General features: G+C 37.5%; 1 long non-coding RNA gene across 2 annotated transcripts; it reads left to right on the top strand.

Annotated features, from left to right (window-relative positions):
• Positions 1 to 4,774: 4,774 nt before the first annotated feature.
• LOC311294302 lies at positions 4,775 to 11,968 on the top strand. 2 transcript variants are annotated; one of them, XR_014628038.1, is made up of 4 exons: positions 4,775 to 4,965; positions 8,072 to 8,124; positions 8,260 to 8,390; positions 11,551 to 11,968. It is a non-coding gene; the product is annotated as an uncharacterized lncRNA (long non-coding RNA). The 2 variants fall into 2 exon arrangements; XR_014628039.1 differs by lacking the exon at positions 4,775 to 4,965 and adding an exon at positions 5,013 to 5,138.
• The last annotated feature ends 244 nt before the right edge of the window (positions 11,969 to 12,212 follow it).

Raw genomic sequence — 12,212 nt, 5'->3', positions numbered from 1 at the left:
AGACAGTATACTGATACGCTAATGAGAGTAAGTTGGCATGAAGTTACTTATAGTAAGCAGAATGTCTAAAGTGGACTTTTGATATAAAGTGTCACCCCTTTAAACCATTATTTACATCTTAAACTTTTTTTGTGTGTGTTGTAAGTCTAGATTCGACTTATTCAAGATGAATAGAAAGTTCAAAAGAACAGTCACTTTTTTTAACAATTTATGCATCCTTACTGAATAAAAGTTGGTTTGTCTAAATTTGGTCAGTCTAATTAAGTCATATTTCTTTGTTTAAACTGAAAATTCTGTCATCTTCTATACCCATCCTCATGTTGCTGTTTTGCCTGGTTGATTAAGAATATATGCAAAGTCGGATTTGAAATTTTAAGTAGTAAAGTTGTTTTTCTGCTTGTCTGGCCTATAGTGCACAAAAGTCCCATTAACCCTTATGTGCTGTTGGGGATGTTTTCATCCACTATGGGGTATTTTTGAGTCTTAATTTGGCCATAACATTCTCCGTGTTTCAGCAAATGGAATGATTTTTGGTGACAAATCTTATTTTGACACATATTTTGGGAAAATGCTTTGGAAATTTACAAAAAACTCAACAGTACACTGTGGGCAAATTCACTACACTTTCGTTATGATCGTGGCTGAAAACAGCCACTACTTTAAACTGCTGTTAAAATGTATCAGATAAATATTTTTTTCAAATATTTTTGCATACATTTATTAATCAACCTCACTCCTGATCAAAACTACTAAATGTTTAAAGAAAAATTCAGGATTTTAACTCTTTAATTGCCAAATTCATAAATGATGTCACTGATTTGGGGGGGAAAAACACACAAAATGACTTATTTTCAATATAAAATGTGATTGTGGACTGGATTTTTTTTTACCTTTTATCACAGTCTTGGACATGTCAAAGATTAGAAACAACATTGGTTTTGATGCATTGTTAGTTTTTGTGCAGCATCAGATTTTAACTTTTTCTCCCTCATTTACTGTTCGTGGCTGTTTTTGCCCCATTGACTTCCATTATAACCACATTTTTTGATTGCAAAGCCATGACACCATATAATCATGCATTTTTTATTGTTGGTGGTTTTCCCTGTTGGGAAGAGGTAACATTTTTTATTTTTACTGTTGATAACCAGGTGGCACCATTAACCCTTTAGACAGGCCTGTGCAAAAAAAAATCTTATAGTTTCTGGCTTTTACATGGAGTTATATGGAGTATAATAGCATATTAAAGTGTGTGTGTGTGTGTGTGTGTGTGTGAGAGAGAGAGAGAGAGAGAGAGAGAGAGTGTGAGAACTCACCTTGATGCGTCTGAGAAAATCAAAAATGCAAATCAGTGACATAATTTATGAACTTGGCAATTAAAGAGTTAAAATCCTGATTTAAAAAAAAAAAAATATTTAGAAGTTTTGATCAGGACTGAGGTTGATTAATAGATTTATGCAAAAAAAAAAAAATGAAAAAAATATTTATCTGATAAATTTTTACAGCAGTTTAAAGTAGTGGCTGTTTTCAGCCACGAACATAACGAAAGGGTAGTGAATTTGAACAATGCACAAGGGTTAAAATCAAGCCCCATATACATAAGTATTCTATTTGAAATATACAGCATGTCACATTATGGAAGAATGCATTGCAAATACACACTTATTGTTGTCTATGAGTAACAGGATAACAGCTGTATTAGTGGATTTCTCTGTGTCTCGCGGCTCACACTCACTCCTTAGCACTTCTGCCGGGCCAATCTGTTAATCCAAAGTCACCAACACCAATGTGTTTAGACCTATCACGAGCTCATGTTCTCTAGCACGAATGTGTAATGTTGTAACGAGGATGAATGAGTGGAATACAGGACTTTGGAATAATGGAAAGCCATAGAATTTCATTTGAGCTTTCCTGTAGCTTGACGCTCGCAACGCCAAGGTCATAGGCTCGATTCCCAGGGAAAGCAAGAACTGATAAGAATGTAAATGTGTACCTTGAAATGCAATGTGGATAAAAGCATCTGCCAAATGCATAAATGTAAATGTTCTAAAGCACTCTTGGCCGCTGGTTGCGTGTTTCCCCTTTCAGCTGTTATTATCCTTCTGAAGGGATGAGTCACCCCTGATGCTGCCACTATCTGTCTGCCTGTTTACGTGTCTCTCCCTCCATATAAATCACAGACCCAACCGCATCACTGCCACAACACGGCTTTCTCTCTCTACAAAACTCAGGAGAGGATCTGAGGTCAATGCATTCAATGCACTTGAGTTTTGTGTTTTACCAGCGTATGGTTTGTCCTGCGTCACTGCTCTGGTTTCAGGTTCCTCAAAAAGCCTTTTCAGAGGTGAAAATATAGAATATCAGAACCAAATACATGAAAATACTCTTGACTTGAAGTAATTAATATAAAACTCGTTCATTTTCAATGAGAGATTCCTTATATAGAAACATTTTAGTGGTAGTGATGTTTATAGGGAAGAACTGAACTATATTTCAAACTTTTAAATTGTAAACCATCACTTCCATCCAGTGGTCATACTGTATGTGGGTTCGTGAGTTCACGCTTGATTTAAATGTCAGCACATTGTTAATCTTGTGCGAGAAGTGACTGTCTTCTGTCACTTCTCATGTGATGCAAGTTCTTGATGTGAACAAGCCTTAAGGTTTTTATTAAATTTTTTTATTAAAACAGGGGTACTTCACCACTTGTAAAAATGGGTTTTCAACAAAACTTGGCTGCCTATACAGTAAAAAGGCGAGAACATTTTTAAATCTGTGCTACCTGACTAGAGAAAAAAGGCTGTTTTCTTCCCTTTTGCCAATTAGGTAGGAAAACTTCAACACCCACAATGCACTGGACATGTTACAGTCCCAAGGCCACGCCCACCAGTCTGCTATAGAGCGCCTAAGTCCCTCCCCTTCCGGTTGACCACCATGGGACCTTATTTCGGAAAAATATTGTATGGTAGTCAATGGCGAGAGACAACAAATATTTTGATCTCTGCCCTGAATTACACGTATGATGTTTGTCAATTTAAAAGATACATTTTAAAGTCAAGAAAGTCGCAGTTTGATGTAAAACTGTTGAGGTATAAGACTGTGAAAATACGTAATTACAAAGACTACAAACCCAAAAGGCGCACATGTGACGTCATACCTTTTCTCTCAATGAATGAAGCTAACTTTACTGAAGCTAACGTCTGTCATTTTTTCTATAGTCTTACGTTATAATCGTAACGTTACGCCGTCATGCCTGAGTGTTTTGTACCAGACTGCACGAGACCATGTTGGTGACGTACATAGCGCGAGACGAGAGATGGAGTTCATTGAGCGATTTTCACATAAAACTAAATGTTACTCTTCTGTTTTATGACAAACTGCGACTTTCTTGACTTTCATAATTATCTTTTAAATTGACAAACATCATTATGTGTAATTCAGGGCACAGTTCAGACGGAATAAAAAGATAAGTTGTCTCTCGCCATTGACTAGCCTACCATCATAGACAGTATTTTTTTTTTTTTTTTAAATAAGGTCCCATGAGCCGGGAGGGGAGGGACTTAGGCTCTCTATAAGCTTAACAGAGTCATATAGCGCCTTGCTTTAGTAGAAAATACTTCTTAGCAAACTTATGGTCATAATGGTGTAGTCTTGTATTGTACTTTTTACTCCACTACAATTCTGTCAAGGTCCTTGAGTAGAAAGTAGCAACGTCAGTCAGGGGATGATTTTGGTTGCAGGGGTTGCTTTGTGGTTGGAAATGAAAGTCGGGTTGACATCAGAACCCGACAGATGTTTGTTTCTGACGTCAACCTGATTTTCATTTTCAACCACAATACAACGTCTGCAACTTTGGAGATTAAAGGATAACTGTCGCCAAAATGCAACCTAGGGTCTTTTTGTTAATCTACCCGAGGCAAACTTTCGTTTAAAATCATAATTAGAATGGAAATGCCACTTTTAAGTTGTGACCGTATTTTCGTTTTCGGTCAAATTGCCTTTTGAATGTGTCGAGCCTTCTTAGTGTTTTAAAAATAGCGATTTTTGATGCTTTCATATTAATGCCCCAAGCGCTCCCATTCAACAAGCAATTTGACCATAAAACGAAAATACGGTCAATCTTAAAAGTGGTGTTTCCATCCTAATTATGCTTTTAAACGAAAGTTTGCCGTAGATTCACAAAAAGGCCATAGGTTGCATTTTGGCGACAGTTATCCTTTAACGTCAATCTGGCGTTGGATTCTGACATCAACCTGATTTTCATTTTCAACGTTGGGTTTGGTCTTCTAAATGCAAATTTTGTCATTGTTTTGGAGCACACTGTTATAGATAACAGTAAGGCTAAGATATATTCATACTAAAAGCCAAAAAACTTTAAATAGGGCACTATTTGAGGGAACAGCCATTTGGGTGTCCGAAACCATTGTGGACGTTATTGAGTTGCACTTATTCAATCTCACATTCAATCCCACTACTGGAACTGTGTTCTAGAAATAAATTTGATATTGATATGAGGCATAGATTCAGAGGCATAAGGTACTGTAAGTATTACATAGAACAATGCAACAATATAAAAAAAACAATGCATTGACATTTACTTTAGATACTTAAGTACTTTTAAAAACAAGTACTTCTGTACTTTTACTTAAGTAAAAATCGGTCTTTACAACTTTTACTTGTAACAGAGTAATATTTGACTAGTAGTATCTGTACTTTCACTCAAGTAAGTTAGTTGTGTACTTTGTCCACCTCTGCTCCAAAGCAATCAGTGTTGACATGAGGCCCATGCGACCGGCAGCTGGATTTGAGTTCTCCCCCGAGGGCCTCTGGGACTGTGTTTCCTCTGTATGACAGTATATGTACACAATCAGTGGGAGGGTCTTTCTCAACGGTCCTCTCTGTTGGCTCGGTCACACAGCCAAACCATATATTTTCTTTACCGCTACAGCAGAGACCAGTCTCCTCACAGTAAGTCTTTTTGTGTGTGCGGAGTCTGCGGACCACATGCTGCTCCTGAAATAAACACTCGGCTAAATTTAGCATTAGCGCTGACCCCAGGCAGTGACTTCTAATGGATCACTAATGCAGCATTGAGACACCAGCCTGACTTCATATGATGCGGATCTGCGGAGGGAGTTCGTGTATGTTTAGCTACTCGTTTTTATTCCTCCCTTTCATTTTTTCTCTCTCTCCCTCTCGCTCTCTCAGCTAATGCAGTGAAGGTTTAGGCGATGTGTGTGTGTGTGTGTGTGTGTGTGTGTGTGTGTGTGTGTGTGTGTGTTGTGGATCTGGAATGACGCCAGTAGCTTGGCTTGACTGGATCACGGGCCTCTAGTCCTGACATTGAAGCAAACGGGGGTAAAGTGTGGGAGCGCACGACTGTTTTCTTTCTGAATCTGAGGGGATGATTCAGTAAAAGCAGTAACATTATTACAATTTAAAATAACTATAGTTATGTTATGTATTGTTATGTATAGTTATGTATTATGTTGAAAACAGTTGTGCTGCTCAATATTTTAGTGGAGACCATGATACTTTTTTCCCCCCAAGATTCATTTATTTAGCATTTATTTAAAATGGAAATCTTTTCTAACATTATGAATGTATTTACTGTCACTTGCTGAATAAAAGTATTCATTTCTTTTCTTTTTTAAACAGCATTATTACATTTCCAAAGGAAAGTACCTTAATATTACCTTATGAGACCATCACTGTAACGTTACCCTACACAAAAGTATTAGGACGGTAAAGGGTACAATGATGGTATCATATGGTAACACTATTGTACTCAGAAGTATACCATGGTATTTACATGGTACTCCATTGGACTTCTAAGAAAACTGTATAATATCATGATACAAATCCAAAAGGTAGTACCATGGATTATGTGTATTGATTAAGAGAACAACTGAGTCATGATGTTTAAAACAAATATCCAGTTGGAGCCATGGCTTAGTAGTCTTGTGATTGATAGTGAGTTGTGCTCAGTTGAGAGATGCAGGTTTCAAATTTCTTGTAATTTCCCAATTCCGTTCTCCCATCATTTCCTGTTATCTCTCTAGTTTTGCTACCAATAAAATGGCGAAAAGCCTTCAAACATTTTTCAAAAGCAAACATCAACAGCTTTAAATCAGAAACAGCAAAACAACAGATTGAGGGAGAGAAAAAGGGCAGAGAGAGAAGATTAACAAGACTCTGATGAGACTGATTAGAATATGAAGAGTGGGAGACTATAGTAAAGACGCAAATGTAATAAAATAAAACAACAGAACTACTTCAGCAAAAAATAAAAAAAAATAAAAAAATAATAATCATGTACTCACACTCATGATGTTTCAAACTCGTAGGAATTGTCTTCTTTAGAACACAAAATATATATATTATTTAGAAAAATATCCTGGCCAGCCTTTATGATATGGGTATGGTTTTTACCATTATTATTATTATTAATATACTATTATAGTATTTTTTTTTTTTATAATTGTATTTTTCTACTTTTTCAATTTTCATTTTACTTCTGGTTATGTGCTTTTTTATTTTTTATTATTGTTAGTTTTATATATATATATATATATATATATATTTCTGTTTAGTTTTTTTTTGTTTTTTTCAGCTCTATTTATTTTAGAACTTATTTTATTTCCGTTAGTTGCCAAGTTTTTTATTTAAGTTTTTCACCTAATATTTTATTTTTATATATATTTTATTTCAGCTTTATTTCAATGAACTAAAACAGTTTCTAGTTTTAGTTAACAATAACAACACTGCTTTAGAGTCTTTTCAATGAATCAATTGTAGTTTCAGATTGCGTACTCACTGGCTCTGGTTAACAGTGGTTAACAGCTCACTGAAGGGGATAATTATCAGTGAATAATAACTTACATTTCTTTGTTTTACCTCTCACAGAAAGCTATTGAATGACTGCAGTAGACTTGAAATATGAGTCATAGAATACAAAGTTCTGTCATGAAACTCTAGATGACGCAGGCTGACAGGTCCTTAAAGGAGAACTCCGGTCAATTTTAACATTGAGCTCATTTTTTTGTACATTTGGAGTGCTGTCAGTACAGAGAACAACGACAAAAATCGGTGTTGCCTACACCGTGTTATCCTCGTTTTAAAATTTGCACCCTGTTGACTTCAAAGGGGCAAGTTTTAAACCTGCTTTTAGCCTCTTAACATCCTTGATGTGTCATTACAAGTGCACAGCCAATGTGAGTGATTCTTTCTGAGTGAACGCGGGTGAATCTGACTGCAGTAGATGTGAAAGAAATATATAAAAAATGATGTTTATTCAGCCAGCGCACATACCTGTATTTACATCCTGTTTTCGGTCGAAGTCCACAGTAATCGATTGTCGAGTTCACGCGCGTGATCATAGGTACTAAACCTATGCGCGTGAACTCGACAATCAAACACTCACATGACCTGTGCACTTGTAATGACACATCAAGGATGTTAAGAGGCTAAAAGCAGGTTTAAAACTTGCCCCATTGAAGTCAACAGGGTGCAAATTTTAAAACGAGGATAACACGTTGTAGGCAACACCGATTTTTGTCGTTGTTCTCTGTACTGACAGCACTCCAAATGTACAAAAAAATGAGCTCAATGTTAAAATTGACCGGAGTTCTCCTTTAACACAATCTGCTTGCAATCAGCAAGCATCATTAGGGCACAGCTGATTGGTTCCTGCTGTACTAGTAGCCAATGAGCTCGCTGCTCAACCTTCAAATACTCAGTCAGCATTTTCTGTCGCAGTTGCAGCGCGCTTTCAGAAACCCTCCACCTTCCCCAGCTCCACCTGTATAGACCTGCTACAGGTAATTCATGCTATAGCCTATTGTACAGCAGCAGCAGCAGCAGCATGTCTTACTTGCTCACATCAGTGTGTCTGTGTATGTTTTGGCAGTAGCAAGTCCCGTACTTGCTCTGCAGCAGCAGCGTAGCAGATTTATTCCTCCAAGACCAAACATATCAGCATCGTCATATCCGTTACCATGCCAAACACTCCAAGAGTTGTCATGACAGAACTATGTTTATGATACTATTTCTGTTTTCTCATTCACATTCATAGAAAAGAGTGACCGGGATATTTCTCAATTTATTCTTTATGTTCCAGAGGAGAAAGTAAGTCAGTTTTGGAACAACATTCATTCCTGGGTAAAGTACTCATTTATTGTCCTTCATATCTCTCTCTCTCTCTCTCTCTCTCTCTCTCTCTCTCTCTCTCTCGTGTGTGTATGTGTGTGTGTGTTTGTCTAGGTGGGTGGATGAGAGGAGAGACGCCACCAGCTGCTCTCAGAGTGAAAGATGTCTTTTATTTCCCTGCACATTATAACACTCTGTTCCCTCTCATTCAATAACCCCATAAACTACCTGGCGTCAAACAACAGGTATTTCTGTCCTTCGTTTTTCCACTGACCAGCAACAACGTGCTTGAGGGCGTAAGCTTGAATCAAGATAATTTCTGTATCATTTAATACTTGTGTGCAAAACAGAACAGTGTGTCAGTGCTGTCACCATGGTAACAATAGATGTTGAGCGCTGGATCCACTGAAGTGCGTAGGATTCTAAAGTGTGATGACATCATAGGGGAAGACAACTTCCTGTCCAAATACAGGTCGAAATCAATCAGGTCTAATCACCATGGAGCTCTTATGAGTTACATAAAGTAAGGTTCACACAGACAGTATGAACGTTATGGAGCGTAAGGTATTAAATAGTGACTATTCTCATTTGTAATGTTTAGGGAATATGTGCTTTTTACTGCTATACAAATGCAAACGTTTATTGTTCTGTGTGTGTGTGTAAAGGAACAATCACATATACAGGTGCTGGTCATACAATTAGAATATCATCAAAAAGTTGATTTATTTCAAGAATTCAACTTAACAGGTGAAACTAATATATTATATAGACTCATTACATGCAAAGTGAGATATTTCAAGCCTTTGTTATAATTTTGATGATTATGGCTTACAGCTTATGAAACCCACGAAATCAAAATCCCAGAAAATTTGAATATTACATGAAATCACACAGTAATTACACAGTGATACCATGGTCATTGAACCAGGTTTTGGTTATTTTGGCAGTGTGGGCAGGTGCAAATCCTGCTGGAAAATGAAGTCAGCATCTCCATAAAGCTTGTCTGCTGAAGGAAGCATGAAGTGCTCTGAACATGTCCTGGTAGACGGCTGCGTTGAGTGGACAGCACAGTGGACCAACATCAGCCGATGACCAACACAGACTGTGGAAACTTCACACTGGACTTCAAGCATCTTGGATTGTGTGCCTCTCCATTCTTCCTCCAGACTCTGGGACCTTGGTTTCCAAATGAGATGCAAAATTTGCTCTCATCAGAAAAGAGGACTTTGGTCCACTGTGCTTTATTAAATCCAGAGTCAACGCAGCCGTCTACCAGGACATGTTCAGAGCACTTCATGCTTCCTTCATTTTCCAGCAGGATTTGCACCTGCCCACACTGCCAAAATAACCAAAACCTGGTTCAATGACCATGGTATCACTGTGTAATTACTGTGTGATTTCATGTAATATTCAAATTTTCTGGGATTTTGATTTATTTTGATAGCTGTAAGCCATAATCATCAAAATTATAACAAATAAAGGCTTGAAATATCTCACTTTGCATGTAATGAGTCTATATAATATATTAGTTTCACCTGTTAAGTTGAATTCTTGAAATAAATCAACTTTTTGATGATATTCTAATTTTATGACCAGCACCTGCAGATCACATATACAGCTATTTGGATTGATAAAACAACCAGAAGTCACTCACTTACAATGAACATGGGCTATTTCTGGCACATTGACAATGTGACAGCTGGGAAAAGTTTAACCTTATGCAATGCAGCGACTTGTAAATACCATAACCCATATATTTCATTTTGGAATGAAAAATTGCAGTACACTGTAGGAAAAAAACGTACTGCCTTAAATTTTTAAGTACAATGAACTTGGATGTTTAAAGGAACATGCCGACTTTTTGGGACTTTAGCTTATTCACCGTATCCCCCAGAGTTAGATAAGTCCATACATACCTTTTTCATCTCTGTGCGTGCCGTAACTCTGTCTGACGCACCCACCGCTATCCTAGCTTAGCACAAAGACTGGAGGTAAATGGCTCCAGCTAGCATACTGCTCCCAATAAGTGACAAAATAACGCCAACATTTTCCTATTTACATGTTGTGATTTGTATAGTGATTTACTCCAACTCAGAGCGAACTTTGCTCCTTACCACGGGGCTTCTCAGGTGCTGCGAGCAAATCACTCCGCCCAAGTAGCAGTGCTTCGCCTTCTGAGAATATAGTTCCAAAAACTCGGCGTGTTCCTTAAGTCATTTCAACTTAAGTTACATTAAACTGACTTAAATGAGCTGAATCTTATAAAAAAAAAAGTTTAAAATTTCTTAACTTATTTTGATGAGTTAAAGCAATGTAAAAACATATGTTGTCACAACTTATTAATCATAATTTTTACCTAATGTTTTAGCTACATCGAAAATGAAAGTGAGAAAATGGCTTTTAATGATAGGCTAAATCAGTCTGTCTCAGGACATAGTCAAGGAGACCTGATTTTGGTCATCATTTTAACACAAAGTGTAAGTTGCAGTGTTTTGCCTTTGCATGGCAGTATTCCTTTAAAGAATCAGTGTCTATATTTCTTTTATTTGCCAGGGCAGTGTCCAGGCAATGAAGTCATGTTTATTGTTAAGTGTGTGTGTCAGGTTATGAGTCATAGCATCGTGAATCTTGTTGCCAGGGCCTCCCTATGATGTCATCAACAGCCCAAAATAGCCGCTAAATGCTTGTAGGAGCCAAGCACTCTGGACACTTCATCTGTTTAAACACTCCAGAGAGGAAGAGTGAGAACGAGAAATCATAGAGTAAGAGAGCGGGGGTAGATTTACAGTTATACAGCAGATAGAACAGCATCCTAAATACTCAAGAGAGTGAGAGAAAACAGGAAGAGCACTCGGAAAATCCCTCTTTTTGGGAGGGAGGGATGGATGGATAGGATGAGATAAACCAGACTTCCATCATAAATGTTTTTTTTTTTTTAAATCAATTCGATTGTTTGATGGAAATGTTTCTTGAGCAGCAAATTTCTTGATCATGTGACACTGATGACTGGAGTAATGATGCTGAAATCAAAAACAGCTATTAAATGATGTAATATTGTGTAATCATATTTCATTCATTTCATATTTAAGATCAAATAAATGCCACTTTTGAGCATAAAATATTTTATTCAGATTGTTCCTAAGCTCCTGCTTGCTACTCTATGGAAGGCTATTTCAAAGCGAAAAAAAATGCACTTTCATACTACTGAGCGTCTCAAACAAAGTCAGAGGGATTCACGGTAAAACTTCACATCCAAATCCATCAACCGGATTAAAGTTTTGCTCAATACTGCGTGCATCAGAAGCCCAGTCCACGTGTTTACCATGTGAGCTGATAAAGTTGAATGGCAGATATTTTACTTTGTCTTTCTATTTTTATTTTATTATTTTTTTTTTATTGTGACAGGACAGTAGAGAGATGACAGGAAACGAGGTGGGAGAGAGACAGGGGATGGGATCGGGAAAGGTCCACGAGCCGGGACTCGAACCCGAGCGCAAAGGCGCTACATGTCGGCGCACTGACCACGAGGCCATTGGCGCCGTGCTTTGTCTTTCTATTGATAAACAAATCCCAATAAACTGTTCTCAATACTGTATTACACTTCTTGTTTTTTGTTCCAGTAAACTAACAGTTCCCTGTCTGGCATTAGGGGTTTCCTGATACTCTGGCACAGTTGTTCTGCAGGGACACGATGTCCAGACAACTGCTATGGTGGAGGAAGTCATTATGCCATCAGGACGTCGTCTTGTGTACTCGGTATGTACTAGTTTGAGCGTGTCTGCCTGACCTCCTTCACACTGACAGAGAGGCGTTCATGCTCCTGCGTTCACTAATGTGATAGAACTGGCATTAACTTTTTTTCAAATCCTTGCAAATAAAAATAAACATCCTGGAGGGAAAGTGTTTGTATGTAAAAAAAACAGCTGTGCAAAATTTGTTATATTTTGAATAATTATCAGTGCATAAATCAACTTATTGTTTTAAATATTGTATCATTACTGTATGCAGGCAGAGATGCACTACAGTTCAAAAGTTTGGGGTCGGTATAGTCTCTTATTTAAGCGCTC

Source organism: Rutilus rutilus, assembly GCF_951802725.1.
Source record: "Rutilus rutilus genome assembly, chromosome: 7".
Classification (NCBI taxonomy): Eukaryota; Metazoa; Chordata; class Actinopteri; order Cypriniformes; family Leuciscidae; genus Rutilus; species Rutilus rutilus.
This window is presented reverse-complemented; position numbering and strand designations above follow the sequence as displayed.